The sequence below is a fragment of the Enhydra lutris genome, unplaced genomic scaffold, assembly GCF_002288905.1.
Source record: "Enhydra lutris kenyoni isolate GAN:26980312 unplaced genomic scaffold, ASM228890v2 scaffoldscaffold4, whole genome shotgun sequence".
NCBI lineage: Eukaryota > Metazoa > Chordata > Mammalia > Carnivora > Mustelidae > Enhydra > Enhydra lutris.
The window spans coordinates 39,120,465-39,138,392 of NW_019154088.1; positions in this window are offsets into that span (position 1 = coordinate 39,120,465).

A 17,928-nucleotide genomic window follows, 5' to 3' on the forward strand; every position below is an offset into this window, starting at 1 on the left:
GATACTTAGCTGACAGTCACCCAACTGCTTCAAGATCATTTTTATTTTAATTATGTAATCCAATAGCAAGGGTATTTGAAATTTAGCCCTAATATGCACAAGTTGATCTCACCATGAATACCTTCTTCATGTTTAACCACACAATCAGAAACTCTATAGTTTGATCCTACTTGACAATTCATATTTCAGTTTAATACGTAGTAACAGATTAATCAATAATGATGGGAACAAGCAGTACATAAAAATATTTTAAGTCCTACTTGAATTTTTCCAGAAAACATTTGATGTGTAATAACTATAAATATACATGTCCTATGCTCAAAGATGCCTTATTTTAAGTAAACAGAAGTAGTTCTTCCTATGTTTTCCAGTTAAAAAAAATCAGAAAGGGCTCATGTGAGGTTGAATTATTCCAAATTTTGTTGGAATAAACAACCTGCAAGAGCATCTGTAAATGTGTAGTCACAAGAGAGCCATCTGGCTCCGTGTAATTATACCCATCTTTCATCCAATTCTGAATTCTAAACGTAAAAGTAGGTCCAGGAATATCATACAGATTTCTGATCTATACTTGGGAACTGTTGATCCAGAAACCAATTAACAGATTTTATTCATATGGGCGTGTTCCTGTCTTCATTTATATTACACATCCAAATAAGATACAGAAATTACTTAATAAGTTGCTGCTAGTATGAATTATTTCGGGTGAAGTATTTCCGAGTGAAATGAAACAGAAATTAAGACACAGCAAGACACAAGATAAAGGATAGAAGGTATCTGACTCTCACTTTATTTTTCACGTAAGATCTTTGAATCAAGTTGTTAGATGCCTTACAGGTATAGAAAAAAAAATTTGTGATCATTTATTGTACAGGGAATCTGACTTTAGAAAGCTCGCTCTGCGGGATTGGATTTGTTGTTGGCATGTTATGGCCAAACATTAATTTTTTAGTTTATATTTTATCCAGATTACCTTTCTTCAGAATGGCTGTTTCTGAGGTAGAACAGAAACAACTAATGAAAATGTAACCCTAACACAGTAATAGTACAGTTATACATATTTAATTGTCTGGATTACATATTACATATGTACATATATACATTATATGTATATATGTATACATATAATATATATATATTACATACTTCTTATATGAGTGTCCTCAATTGCTCCATCTTCTACCTAGAACTGTGACACCATAAGTCTTTTGTTTTCATAGGTTATGTTTAATATCATAAATTCTGGGTAGGATGTCTTGTTCATGTATTATTAATTATTCAGCTGGCTCCTATTATGGCAATTCATGGGTGCCTTAAAGATAACTCCTACATTATGGCAAATATAGGACTAATTTTCATAACTTTTGTTTCATACAACAAGAAATTAAGTTTGAAAATGACTCTAGTAACTTGGTCAGATAACATTATTTTCAGGGTTATATCATGATTATGCCAAATATGTGTATTAATTCATTTACTATAAATATACGTTTAGGGAACAATTTTAAAAGTATATAAAGATGTATGAATACAAATATTTAGATATGATATCACCTGTTCACAAAAGAAAATATCATACAGATAATTTAAAACTAACCTAAATGTCCAATAAATTCTAAAGCATCAAATGGATAATAACCAATAATAATCAATTAAAATCTTGATTATTGGCATTGAAAACTAAAAATTTTGAGAAAAATCACCTTACAAAAAGTATGCATGGAATGTTCTAATTTCTACTTGTATTTTTAAATTATGTACAACTAAATATTTTATATTTAATAGTAAACACCATATATAATTTCATATATTAAAATATAAATACAAATATTTTATGTAAATTATTGGTCATGTTTTAGTATATTTTAAGAAGCACAGATGTGTTATTTTGTATGCCTGAACGTATGTAGGATACATTACGTGAAAAATAGGGAACAAATAAAAATATTTATAAACAGTTACATGGGACACTTGGATGGCTCAGTTGGTTAAGCATCCAATACTTGATTTTGGCTCAGGTCATGCTTTCAGTGTATTGAGATTGACCCCCCCCCCCAATCTGGCTCTATACTCGGAAGGAGTCTGCTTGAGATTCTTTCTCCCTCTGCCTCTCCTTCTCATAATCTCCCTCTGTCTCAAATAAATACATAAATCTTTAAAAAAAAATAATAAACAGGGGCACCTGGATGGCTCAGTTGATTAAGCAACTGCCTTTGGCTCAGGTCATGATCCTGGAGTCCCAGGATCGAGTCCCATATTGGGCTCCCTGCTTAGAGGGGAGTCTACTTCTCCCTCTGACCCTCCCCCCGTCATGCTCTCTTTCTCTCTCATTCTATCTCTCTCTCAAATAAATAAATAAATAAAATCTTTAAAAAAAAATAAACAATGAGTTTTAAAAAATACCTAAGTCAAAGGCTTTAAAAGTTTACAATGAATTAACAATTATTTCAGGAACATCATAAAATGAAGGGTTTCTTAAATGATTTTCAAGAATGAAGTATTTTTTTCTGCAAAGCAATAGTGAGATTTGTGTTAGTAAGCCAAAAAATTGCAGATTGAGGAGAAGAGCAGACGGAGAAAAAATCATGAGGAGAAAGGGAAAGAAAAATGGGGGAGAGAGAGAAGTAGAAGCAGAAAATGGATGGCAGAGAAAAAAAATTAAGAATCTGTATTGAGAAACAGTGTATGATCCACTTTCCCTCTCAAAAAATGAAAAAGTCAATTAAGTTTGTTGCTGTGGGTTCTTGGCTGGATATTTTTCTTTAATCATTAACCTAAAGAAACTGTCAGAGGCAGCAAAGCCCTTTCTGGGACTGGGAGAAATGAGAAAATCTTTAAAAATATATAGTTATGCTTCTGGAATTTGGTTATGGTTCTGGAATTTTCCAGTGCAGAATATTTCATTCATTTCCAAACTCAGATTACTCCTAAAGAGAAAAGGATCACTAACCTATGTTTTTTAAAGCCTTAGAAATGACCAGTGCTCACCAGAAAATAAATCTGTCTATAGAAGATAAGGGTCTCTAAAAAGGAAGAAAAGTGGTGACCAAGAAGATTGGTAGAGATGAAAGCGTCAGGTTAAGGGGTTGATGGTTGTGCTACGGGAAAGAACCGGTTCCACGCTCAGGTTCAACTGCTTGCTGATTGAATATCAATACTCAAAGGACAAGAGATGGTGGGGAAGGAGAAGTTGCCTTATTCAGGAAGCCAGTAACCTGGGAAGGTGGTGGACTAATGCCTCAAAGAGCATTTTCCCCATCCAGAGGAAGCTGGAGGGATTTAAAGGGGAAAAGGTGAAAGGAGGGGGATGTTATGTGCAGAAGAAGGTGCCCAGGCAGTTAGTCATATTTGGACATGGGACATCACCCTGAACAGACTTGCTGGTCCCTGTGGCAGCTATTTTTTTGTTGTGCTTTTTTTTTTTAATTTTAAACTTATTTTATTTAAATTCAATTAGTTAACATACAGAGTAGTGTATCATTAGTTTCAGATGTAGAGTTCAATTTTTCATCCGTTGCATATTAACACCCAGTACTCATTACCTCATGCTCCCTCCTTAATGTGTGGCAGCTGGTTTTGAATGTAGTCAGGCCTTATATTCTGGGAAAGTTTGATCCTACACTCCTCAAGTCCAGTGGTCTGCAAATCTCAAAGAAAGTAAATTACTTCTGCTACAGATCAAGGGACTTAGCAAGCAAGGAGTACAGAAGATTGAAGCAAGTTAACCCTTAAGACTGGTTGCGTGTTGTTAAGATTGGAGGCAGACAATGGTAAGCAAAGTCCTGTGGGATACCCAGGAAGAGGAAATATAGCGTGCTTAATGGATGGTTGGGAAATTTCATTGGTGAAATACTTATACTAATATCTGAGCATGCTGGCTCAAAGTTGGAAAATACCATTTTAAATATTAATGAAACTTTACCTTTCACCTTTGTCAAGAAGCAGTAGAATGTCAACACTTCTGATACCAGAATATAATTGCCCATTTAAAATAGCATTTAATTGAACCTTGTTTTCTACTGCACTAAATTTAAGATTCATTTATAAAGAAACATAGAAGGATCTGGGACACATTTTAAGGATCACTGCCCTTGGAGACCTCACGCTCTGGCTGGAGAAAACAGGCAATGGTCAATATAGTAAAATAAGTAAGTTCTTTAGTATATTAGGAAAGTGAAAAGGACAAAAGCAAAATTTGGGTAAAATAAGATTTACCTGGAGAGCCAGAAACTTAGCATGGACCTACATTTTTAAGTCAATTGGCTAAGGTAGCCTTTTTTACTACAGGAGGTGCAAGAAGGAGCAGTTTGTCTTTAATCTGAAGGACATATCCCCTTAGGCTCCTGACCAATGGACCCCTAGAAACTTCACAGAAATGCCAGGTCCCTGAATCTCCTTAGAGTTATTTTCTTATTTTAGGAGTACATGCATCTTATCAAGACCTGAACTGTACTTGCTGCCTCCTGTTTATTCTAATAAGCTTGATGTTATCAACAAAATGTTCTTTGGAATTGTTCACATGATCTTCTTCTGACAGAGAACCGGAGAAACAACTCACCCTGAGGAAAAAAACATAAATAAATATTTTTAATGTTCCAATATAAGCAAAAATGTTCTGATCATTTTTCCCTAATAGGAATAGTAAAAATAAAAAGTTACCAGGTCAGTGGCATACTATGTACATCACCCATGTTAATCTGCTCTAGCCACGATACCAAGTCCAGCCCAGCATCTGCAATCAGAGCCACTACTTATCTGAGTCTGAGAGAGTTTACAGTCATTCTGAAGGATCCATCCAGCTTCAGCGGAGGTACTGATTAATGAAATAAAATGATATATAAAAGGGACTGTTTTCTCTACCAATCCATCCATAGGAAGCAATATTAGTTTTGATTTACTCTTTTAGCTAAGAGGGTGGGGGAAAGCAGAGTTAGAGATTGAGGTCATTGTATAGAATCTGCTATGGTAACCAACAACCTAAGATCAAGTTCAGAGGTCTGACCATATCCAATGGGTGAAAACATAGATGCCACCTCTAGAGGGGAGGAATAGGTATTATAAGATCATCATATCTCATGGGTGATATTATTCTGATACTACGGAGTGTACAATCTTGCATGGTAACTGGGAAAAAAGAAAAAGAACTGAAGCAACCTGGCTGGATTTACCTGTAAGATTTTGCTTTATTTTTCCTAAAAGTGGCAAATGCCATTTAACTTTTTTAAGACAAAATTTGACGTGGAGGGTTAAGGTTGGATTTGAGGAGACAGGAGTATTTAGTGTATCCAATCAAAGAGTATTATAAGAAGTCATCTTTGTGGGAGTTGATGACAGCTTTGGTCTAGGGTAATGACAGCAGAGGTGAAACTAATTGGATTTGAGAGACACTTGAGTGATTAAATGTGAGAGATTGACCAGAATAGGTATGGGAAGCAAATATCAATGGTAACTCCTAGGTTTCTGGCAGTGGAAAAATATGAGCAACGCTGCCATTTATTTGGATGAGGAACGAATCTTGACAAGAAAGATCATTAAGTTTCACTTTGCAGATTTCACATTTGAGGTGCCTTGGAATAGTCCACCAGAGGACTGGATAGTCATGTCTTTGTCTTAGTAGAGAGGCTAAGATCAGAGATTTAAACACATGAGGAAGCTGGAGGACTGGAAGCTGTGGTAAAACTACACAGAGAGATTGTAGAATGAGAAGAGAATGTCCTCATGAGCAGAACCTTGCTATTTCATATGATTTCATCGCATAGGTTAGAACAAACCTGCGAGGAGAGTTATAATAAAAGAGCAAACTGGCAAAAAAATTTTGTTTTGTTAATAGAAGGCACCTGACTCATATTAATGTTAACATCATATTAACTATAATATAACTCTTAAAATGAATTAATATAATGTAGGAAACTATCCACACCCTAAAACGACTGAAGGACTTAAACGTGAACTCATGGGTACTACTTTTGGAAAGTAGTAAGAATAAATGCTGGTGTTGGATTAACTAGGGCCTTTTCTAAAGTATTACTGAAAAATGAGGGATGCCTGGGTGGCTCAGTCGGTTAAGCACCTGCCTTTGGCTCAGGTCATGATCCCAAAGTCCTGGGATCGAATCACACACCAGGCTCCTTGCTCAGCAGGGAACCTGCTTCTCCACTTGCCTGTCTCTTCCCCTGCTTGTGTACTCACTCACATGCTCTCTCTCTGATAAATAAGTAAAATCTTAAAAAAAAAAAAAAGAAAGAAAAATGAATACTAGATCTCTTGCCAGTTTTTAAAATCCCAAAGCATATGTTAAACAAAAGTGAAGTAATAACTTGGCAAGCCTAAGTTGTCTTCCAAATTCTAAGTATAAAAGTTGTTAAATGGAATTCTGGAAAACTTATAAAAATACATAGGAGAGGTTTGTTTCAATTATTGCTATTTAAATATTTCTATAAAACTGCTGGTAAAGCAAATTTGTTTACATTCTAAACAACTCTTTCCCAGGAGTCACATTTTTGGAGGTTTGTCACAAATTTAAGTCATTTAATAACAATTTTTCTGAAAGTCCCAGGGATTCCTTGTCAATTGGGACAAAATTGTGTTCTCTTTAAATAACTTAACAAGTTACTGTTATTAGTATAGGTTTGCTCAGTTTCCTAAATCTTATTTTAGACTTTTACCATACTATATATCATTGTGTCATCAATTAAAATTACTAATTTATCTATATAATCAGGATGTCAAGATCAACTGAAGAAGAAATACAATTTTTATATTGTATGATTACCTCCATAATCCCATGGATGGCTTAAACGGATACTTTAAATTTTACTTGAAAGCAAGAAAATATTCTAATTGATTTAAATGTTGGGGAAAAAAGAAACATGCAAGGGAGGAATAAAAAAAGAGACAGAAATGAGGGAGGGAGGTGGGATCTCTCCCTCTCTCATCAGAAAGGTGGATCCACATTTTTGTTCCTTTAGTGCAAAGAGACTTGGGAGTAACAGTAAAATAAACAAAGTATCTGAAGTTCTGAGTTATTGCTGGCATTTTCTAAAGCTTACAAGAATAAATAATATTTATAAATTTTGATATGTTTATGAATGATGCTGTGGAAAGCAGCAACAACAACAATGGGAATCAAAGATTTTGTTTGTTTGTTTGTTTTGTTTTTTGTCTGGCTAAGTCACTGATTGTGTTTATAGCCAATAACTATTTTCTGAAGATCAGATCCATACAACTAACCAACAAAACAGAATTTTCCTGTTACTGCATGATTTGAAATTTGTGTCTAGCTTCATTTGTTTCCTTTATTTTCTCAAATTCTAAGCTGGAGTAAGAATGAAAGTTAGATTGTTTCAACATTTGTAAATGTATTGTATGACCTTAGGTGTACCTAATAAATGTTGACTGAGCTAGGTAAGAATAAGGACTCTCTTTATCTTGATTAGTACCCGTTAGCCAGCAACTAACTACTACAGCACATAGACCACACTGCATGATTATAAAAGATTGGATGAGTATGGTTTATTCTCTTTCCCCTCTCTGAGTTTTCAAAAAATGATTCTTTTGTGTACCCCCTTCCTTCCCTCTGAACTCTTCTCTCTCTTTTCCATCTGCTTAATTACATGTTTTCATGTGTAAGTTTCAATGTCTTTCCCAAGTCTCCAGGCCGTAGCTGTATTTATGTGTAATTATCAGGACTTTTGACTGCAAAGGGGCAGAGAACCAGATTAAACTGTTTCAGGGAAATATAGGTTGAGTTTGTTGTTGTTGTTGTTCTGCTGATACAACTAAATATTCAGATCCAGAAAAGGCTTAGGGCACAGCTGGATCCAATCTTTCCATAACATTACCAGGACTTGGTATCTCTGTCCCTGTTAGGCTCATATCTTTCTTCTGTGGAGGCTGTTGTCCTCTGCAGCTCTCTCAGTAGTAGGGACCCCAACAGTTCCAGCTTAGTCTCCTCTTATTTTCTTGAGCAAAGGAAAAGAGGACTTTTCTTTCCACTTGATTTTTAACATCTGCCAAAAACTACGTCATTTTGGCTCAGACTTGGCTTATTATACATGTAAACTAATCACTGTGATCAGAAGAATGGAATGTTCTAATATATATTACATGTTTATTTCTGACCTTGGAGGATAGGTGTGTTTGCTTTCAAACTGTGTAAACTGAGAGAACTGGGAGAGGGGTTCCCCTAAAGTAAGATGCTGTTACCAAACAGAAATAGACACACTGAATCAGCAAAAACAAACACATGAGCTCCAGTACAGTATAGTTGAGGGCACGGACAACATTCTGTACTCCTGTTATCATATTACATTATAATTGCTTTATTACCTAAGATCAAAAGAGTACAAGTTAAACTTGTCAATTATAGTTATCTAAGCATACATCAAAGTGGCTGGAATATGAATCTGTGAATTAAAATTAAGCATTTGCTGTATGAGTGAATAATTAGGGCAAATAATTGTTTTTCCACTTGCCATTTCCTCTTAAAATTTAATAATAGTGGCATACATAATGAGGCATAATGAGGATAATTGCATTAATGGCCTAAATTAGTATAATTATTATAATCAATATAATAATAGTTCTGAAATAAAAAAAGTTGTTGGAAGTCTTACATAAACTATTACATATATGTTCTTAGAATGTCCCTGACTCATAATGATCAATCAATAAATGTTAGGGCTTGCCATTTTTTATTATCAACCAAATCAAGTTATATTGGAAGACCTCAGGAACACTACTACTTCATATAATTCTAAACTTATGTAAGTCCATATTAGTGGTTTGATAGTTGATTGATACTAAGAGAAATGCTTTGAAATGTCCAGGGTTTTGTTTCTGCTTCTAGTGAAATTACTTTCTCATACTGTTTTCAGAGCATTTCTCCAGAGGAAGTAGCATGATGCTTTGCTCTAAAAATCCATGCAGGATAAATGATCTGGAGTCATTAGAATATGGTATTATGCACAAACAACTAGACAGGAATTCTATTACAGATGATTAGTCAACCGTGTATACAGCACCCAGCAGATGGACAGCTCCAATGTACCACATGAATTATGTGTATTACAGCTGCAGCTCTGGTAAAAACTAAAATGCTCTTGATGAACAGCTGCAGTTTTCTTAGAATTCTAGACAAGGGATACCAGTTAAGTTTTTTATTGCCATAGCACATGGCATAGGAAGACCTGATTACCTTGAAGAAAGGTTGTATAAAAAGATTTTATAGTCAGCTGTGTTCGTTTCATATTTAAGGGACTTCCCATATTTACAGTTTGAGCACCTGCACTATGTTATCTGATGTGTATTTTATGTGCCTGTAACTCAAAATGAACAATGGTAAAATTGTTTGGGCTATTAGCTAATGACAAGAGAATGTACTTTACATGGGTCTATAAAAAGACAAAAATTAAAATGCTGAGATATTGAGATTTTAAATGGATGATTACTTATATTCAATAGCCGAACAAAACCAGTTTGCATATTTACTCTTGATTACAGATATTTCTTATTTCAAAGGTAATTCAAGAACCATTGACACACCTTTCCACCTCAGTAACAAGGCCTCCAAGTGAGAACTGAAGAATAAGCAAGCTCATGATAGAATTATTTTTTTAAAAAATCATAGTGTTTAAACATAGATTTCAAGCTAATATTAAAATGCTTATCTTTAAGAAGATAAAAATGCTTTCACTGAGTACTGTACTCTTTACTGCACTTGAAACTTTATGGGTTTTATTTTTATATGTATGCTTTGTTACTCCATGCATTTTCTAAAAGCATTTGTTTGGGTGGTGGTTTTATTTAATTTTTCCATAGATTCATCTGTATATATTAAGTCTCTAATAAATACATTCTTATCTGTAAAACTTACTTATCTTCATAATGTTTGATGAAAAATGTTCTTCCTTATTTTACATAATTTTGAAGTCTATCATGAGATAAGAAATGACCATCCACATATTTAATTTTATGAAGATAAAACCATTTTTTCTATGGAAAGAATAAACTAAATGTATTTCCCTCAGAATACAGTTTAGTAGAATCAAATTTACTGTAACATAGCTCATAAATCATATGAATATTCTTCAAAATTTTAAGCAACAAAAATGTAAAACAGTGTAATTTAAATTTTTTTTTCAGCATAACAGTATTCCTTGTTTTTGCACCACACCCAGTGCTCCATGCAATCCGTGCCCTCTCTAATACCCACCACCTGGTTCCCCCAACCTCCCACCCCCACCCCTTCAAACCCCTCAGATTGTTTTTCAGAGTCCAGAGTCTCTCATGGTTCACCTCCCCTTCCAATTTCCCCCAACTCCCTTCTCCTCTCTAACTCCCCTTGTCCTCCATGCTATTTGTTAGGCTCCACAAATAAGTGAAACCATATGATAATTGACTCTCTCTGCTTGACTTATTTCACTCAGCATAATCTCTTCCAATCCCGTCCATGTTGCTACAAAAGTTGGGTATTCATCCTTTCTGATGGAGGCATAATACTCCATAGTGTATGTGGAACACATCTTCCTTATCCATTCGTCCGTTGAAGGGCATCTTGGTTCTTTCCACAGTTTGACAACCGTGGCCATTGCTGCTATAAACATTGGGGTACAGATGGCCCTTCTTTTCACTACATCTGTATCTTTGGGGTAAATACCCAGTAGTGCAATTGCAGGGTCATAGGGAAGCTCTATTTTTAATTCCTTGAGGAATCTCCACACTGTTCTCCAAAGTGGCTGCACCAACTTGCATTCCCACCAACAGTGTAAGAGGGTTCCCCTCTCTCCACATCCTCTCCAACACATGTTGTTTACTGTCTTGTTAATTTTGGCCATTCTATCTGGTGTAAGGTGGTATCTCAATGTGGTTTTAATTTGAATCTCCCTGATGGCTAGTGATGATGAACATTTTTTCATGTGTCTGATAGCCGTTTGTGTGTCTTCATTGGAGAAGTGTCAGTTCATATCTTCTGCCCATTTTTTGATATGATTATCTGTTTTGTGTGTGTTGAGTTTGAGGAGTTCTTTATAGATCCTGGATATCAACCTTTTGTCTGTACTGTCATTTGCAAATATCTTCTCCCATTCCGTGGGTTGCCTCTTTGTTTTCTTGACAGTTTCCTTTGCTGTGCAGAAGCTTTTGATTTTGATGAAGTCCAAAAAGTTTATTTTCACTTTTGTTTCCTTTGCCTTTGGAGACATATCTTGAAAGAAGGTGCTGTGGCTGATATCGAAGAGGTTATTGCCTATGTTCTCCTCTAGGATTCTGATGGATTCTTGTCTCACATTGAGGTCTAAATCAATAAAGAAACAAGAGCATTGAATGACACATTGGACCAGATGGACCTCATAAATATATACAGGACATTCCACCCTAAAACAACAGAATACTCATTCTTCTCAAGTGCACATGGAACCTTCTCAAGAATAGACCACATACTGGGTCACAAATTAGGACTCAACCAATACCAAAAGACTGAGATCATTCCCTGCATATTCTCAGATCACAATGCTTTGAAACTGGAGCTCGATCACAAGGAAAAGTTCAGAAGGAACTCAAACACCTGGAAGCTAAAGACCACCTTGCTTAAGAATGCTTGGATCAACCAGGAGATCAAAGAAGAACTGAAACAATTCATGGAAACCAATGAGAATGAAGACACTTCGGTCCAAAACCTATGGGATACAGCAAAGGCGGTCCTAAGGGGGAAATACATAGCCATCCAAGCCTCCCTCAAAAAAATTGAAAAATCCAGAACACACCAGCTGTCTCTACACCTTAAAGAACTGGAGAATAACAAATCAAACCAACTCCACACATAAGAAGGGAAATAATCAAGATTAGAGCTGAGATCAATGAGGTAGAAACCAGAGATACAATAAATGTATCAATGAAACTAGAAGCTGGTTTTTTGAAAGAATCAATAAGATCAATAAACCATTGGCCACACTAATCCAAAAGAAAAGAGAGAAAGCCCAAATTAATAAAATCATGAATGAAAAGGGAGAGATCACAACTAACACCAAGGAAGTAGAAACAATCATCAGAAGTTATTATCAACAGTTATATGCCAATAAGCTAAACAACCTAGATGAAATGGATGCATTCCTGGAAAACTATAAACTCCCAAAATTGAACCAGGAAGAAATTGACAACCTGAATAGACCAATATCTAGTGACGAGATTGAAGCAGTGATCGAAAACCTCCCAAAAAACAAGAGCCCAGGACCTGATGGATTCCCTGGGGAATTCTACCAAACTTTCAAAGAAGAAATAACACCTATTCTCCTGAAGCTGTTTCAAAAAATTGAAGCAGAAGGAAAACTTCCAGACTCTTTCTATGAAGCCAGCATTACCCTGATCCCCAAACCAGGCAAAGACCCTACCAAAACGGAGAATTTCAGACCAATATCGCTGATGAATATGGATGCTAAGTGTAATTTAAATTTAATTATTTTCATGTCTTATTTTAATGCTTTGTCTGCTATTCTGAATTAGTGATGTTTTATGAAAATAAAATATATTTTACTAAATATACATGCTAAATATATATATATATATATTATTCATTTGAATGTCTTATATATTTATTTCAAACATTAACACTTTCCAACAATCTTAGGTGTTGGATGTACACAAACAGATAAGGAAATGCTGCACTACTTCAAGGAATTTATTATTCAAACAAGAAACCAGACTATTGATGATATATAGCACAGAATGAAAACTATTTTACTACGAGTATGATTAAAACATAAGAGTACAAAGATAAGGGTAATTAATTCTGCCTGGGAATGACAGTAAGAATACTTCATCAGTGACTGGTAAAAGAAGCAAGTTTACAACTCTTTCTCTGGAAGCCACTTCCATGTCTCATGCATAAAGTATACTAATCCCCTTCATTTTTAACACCAATGAACCCTGGATATGGCATTATAATTTCACTTATGATACTATATTAATAAATTTGTTGTTTACATATATATTTCCTCAGCTAGTCTATGATTTTGAATCCAAGAAGTAATTCTTATTCATTTTTGCAGTCTCCGGGGATAATGTTGTGCTTGACACTTATTTGTAAGTTCCTCTGTATTTTCATATGATTTAATTAGCATAAAATGCATGCATAACTTTACAAATTTTAGGATTATTAAAAACTCTTTGTTTATAATATCATTCAACTCAAAGATAAATTGACATTAACCCAGAAAGTAGCCTTCCAAAATGTAAAGATATCGTGATGCTTCTATAATGAGTTGATATTTTAACTATGCTTTACATGTACAAATAAATATTTGTACATGTATATGAATGCATATATGCTAATAAATAATCAAATAATTGTTATTGCAGGACATCATTCTCATATTTCTAAATATATTTCACAGCATTTATTAGGTTACATTTTCATTTTTTGATATCCTATAAACACTTATATTTTCAAAATTAATATTTCTATTTTGTTTAGCCTATATCTTATATCTTTTATTCCACACAATAGATATCACTTTCTTCCTGTTTCAATTCATCAAGTTCTGTTATAATTGTTTTTATATATTAAATGCCATATTTAGTCTGTAGTACCTATTTTTATATGTATCTAATAGCTGTACCTATATATCTGACATATTGATATTGGTCAGAGAAAGGACTAAGAGTGTACTATCCAATAGGGTAGTCACTAACCACACACAAAGCTGTTTAAATTACACAAAACTGAAATGCATTTGTTAGCTTCATTGCAAGTGTTCGGTAGCTACATGTGGCTAGCTGCAGTTATCTTATTGGACAGTGCAGATACAGCGTAATACTATCATTACATAAGTTCTATTGATCAACGCTGATACAGACAAGGATTTAGTGTCAGAATACCTATTTATATCTAATTTAAATATGACATTACTTTAGGTAGGTACTTGTGAAGGACTGAATGTGTCCTCCAAAATTCACATGCAGAAGGCCCAACCCCCAATATTTGGAGATGGGGTCTCTGGAAGGTCATTAAGGATAGATGAGTTCATGAGAATAGGGCACTCATGATGGAGTTAGTGCTCTTATAAGAAGAGATACTGGCAAGCTTGCTCTTTCTCAATTATGGGAGGACATGGTGAGATACCTGCCATTCATAAGTCAGGAAGAAAGTCTCACTGGAACCCTACCTTGCTGACATGATTGATCTTGGGCTGCCAGCCTCCAGAACTGTGAAAACATAAATAAATGTCTATTGCTTAACTCACCAGTCTTTATTTTGTTATGGCAGCCAGAGCTTACTAACACCCCACTGAAGAGCAAACTTAAGAGGTAACAAAGTAACTTCTCATGTTAGAAGACAGAGAGGATTTCCAGAGACTCTTCCTGGAATTTAACTTAACATAAATAAAAGATGGAAGAAATTGTATATTTGTGTATATATGTACCTCGGGGTGTGTGTGTGTGTGTGTGTGTGTGTGTGTGATTTTACTAACCTCAGATTTAAAAAATAAATGTATTTCTTCAGGATGAGCATGAGAAATCAGGGAGCACATTTCTTTGAAGCTTATTAGCTTATGAAGATAATGAAATCTCCTAAGTTATACAAGCCATTCTGATCTTTTTCCTTCATTAATTAACTTGTCAACTCCAGGGACCATAAATAGTGACCGTTGTCCTGGTAACAGTAACAAATATAAGGCAGCCTTTCAAAGTGTCATGATGTTTTCATCTACCTAACAGCAATCACCATTTTGAGAATATGTTAGTCAACTAATATTTTAGTACAGCAAATTTGCCAACAAATATTTAACCAAATACTATCTTCTCTCAGGGGTAAATTTTACATTTTCATTAAATTTTAATGTGCACCCTTAGGTTTAAAATATGAATGTATATCTTGTCTGAGCATTTTTTTCAAAAATGAATACATTATATTTAATGAAACATAATGAAGAACATGAAGAAAAATTAAGATAAAAGCAAATGTTATAATATGTGAAAAGTTAGTGTCTTAAACAGAGGTAGTACTCTAAAAGAGAAAATATTCTCTTTCCCCATATGCCATTAATACGCCCATGTTGATATCTAAGTTGAAAAAAAACAGAATGAATTTTAATTATAAGAATTTTGGATGTTCCAGTATCCAAATGAGGATTTAACAATGTTCTTCAAGAATGGAAAAATAATTAGAAATAGAACAAAGAGTTGCCCATTGGATTTTTATCTTAAACAAAAAATACATACTGGTATGTGACTACAAATTGGTCTCAGCCAAAACCACTGAACTTCTCTAACTGGGAGATATTTGCCAATCAGGATGTGTAGGCCTTTCCTGTGGGAGAAGCAGAAGCCAACAGAATGTGATGATGAATTCAGGGTTAGTTAGTTAGAGTTGAGCCGCTCTAAATCTAGCTAATTTAGCAAAAGGCAATTAGCCATAGCCAATTCATAGAAACTCAATTGCCCAATAACCAATTTAATTAACTTACTTGTTATTTTAAATTATTTATAAGATTTCCTGTAACTCATAATAAGTATAGAGTGTATTGTAATTCACATTAATTAACACAGTAATTCAGTGGGATACTAAAGGTTTCTGTGAAGTTTCAGTTGACCTTACTTTTTTTCCCCCTCTAAATAACTGAGTATTGATTCCAAAAGACAGGAGACCAGAAGGAAGAGAGAAAAACTGTTGTCATATATCCAAATTACCCTATTAATATTTAATGGTATAATGTTAGTAAATCTCTATGTTAATTAAATTTAGCAGATTAGTTTTATCAAAAGATGAAGCAGCCATTCAGGTAATTGACTTTTAGGAGATGAATTTTGAGGAAATGGCCTCCTTCCAGCTACCATCATTGATAGCTGATTGCCAAGTGCCCATGGAGGGCCAAATTCTAACTTTGTCAGGACAGGAGAGCAGGTTCTTTAGAGCAAACAGTGACTAAACAGGGAGGGAAATGACCAGTAGAGGGTCAAGGGTTAAAGTTTGTCCTAAAGTGGCAAGATCCTTGATCTTTGTAGCAGAAACTATATCACAGGGTCTTTTTTTCAAGATTCAACTTTGGTGTATCCTTTGGTTCACTGGGAGATTTAGATAGATCTTGCACCTGTGTAAAGAGGTAAATGATCTTTTTTCCTTAATAAATACTGCCAAATACCGGGAACAGTTGCACACATTATTAATCAATCTTATCAAAGATTTTAAGGAATCTTCAAGTGTTTGTATGTAATAGAAATGGAAGATGGGAAATGCAGATACCTCCAAGATTAGACTTGTAAATATTCTTCATTCAAATATTAGTTTTTAACAAAACAATTATAATGGCTTATCTATATCATCTGAAAAAACAAAGAGTGGTGAAAATATTATGAGGGATAAAGACAGAATGGAGAACAAATATTCAAGTTGAAATGTTTTCCCAAAGAAAAAGCCAGAATAATCCAAACAAATTTGATAATCAACGCTAAAAGAGAAGAAAATATTTCCACAATTATGATTTTGGGGCTAAACAACAAAATCTTACAACTATCTCCAAGAATATATGTAGGACACAAAAGCAGAATCACAGTAGATTTAGAATTTTTATCTACACCATCAAACTCCAGAAGATGGTCAAAACAGTATAATCAGTATCTAAAATGTTTAGAGTAGAAAGGGTAATTTTCTGAAGATTCTATACTTAAATAAACTATTTCCTCTGTGAGCATCCAAAGGAAAAACAATGTAATATATTTTGAAAAATATACTACTATTACTCTCAAATTGAAAGATGAAACATTTACTAACATTGTTTAGTGAATAAATGAATTAGCCAAGTCAGAATTAAACTTGGAAATACATATGTCTGGGCAAATATGGTGGAGAATGAGAGCCATTCTGTAGTTCTTTGTGGCAGCAACAGGTAGAATATTGGGTAAATGTTCTGTGCAGATTATAAGTAAAAGGGTCTTGAAGCTATCTAATGAATCAGAGGAGAAAACCAAGGTTTCCATGGGTGGCAAATATTCTGTCACTTAAGGCTAATACCAAGTATGTATCTTGGGTCCTTTCAACAAAGGCACAGCTATGAAGAACTTAAACATAAATTGCACAGACACAACAATTTGGTAATTGAATTCCAGTTCAACCCAACAACCGTCTACAGCAGTATACTTGATTCTTTGAAGTCAAAATTAAACTATAGAACTATATAGATGACATTCTGATGAAGACTCATATTGAAGACAAATTTCATGCCTTCTTTGCCCTTGCTTATGAGAAGCTATGAGAGACTGCGAGGCAGTGGGTCATACACATGGCCAATATCATAATCGGAGGAATGATGCTGAAGAGAAGCACACATGCATATGTTTATATTGATGCCATGATATAGTTTTTCAGCACCAAGTTCTGGCTTTTTTGGCACCAAGCACCAGTCTCATGAGTGGCCATTCTAAGTTTGTACCCATAGAGTGGCAAGATACTTCAGGGAAGAGAGAGTTTATCTCCATTTAGGAGATACTATTGGCTGTCTCTTTGATTTACCTGCAAAAAATTGGCTCTACACCTTACTCTGATAGTGGAAGATAGTGATAATTTTAATAGTCTTATAATTAATCTAATAATTAAAGTGAAAGTGAAAACTGGTTATATACAGTGTAGATACACAACAAAATATATCAGTTATTCTAGTCTGATTCAAATTGAACTAACAAAGGCTTTATTTGGCTGCCAATGTAACTTCCTTGCAATAATGAAATAATAGTAAAAAGTGGAAATTCATCATGGATTGTATATGAAACCAGCACTCTCAATAAGAAAACATGAGTGTTCTAGGTGGCTCAGTTGGTTAAGCATCCAACTCTTGATTTCGGCTCAGGTCATGATCTCCGAATTGAGAGATCAATTCCAGTATCAAGCTCTGCACTCAGTGTGGAGTCTATTGGTCCTTCTCCCTCTGCTCCTCCCCT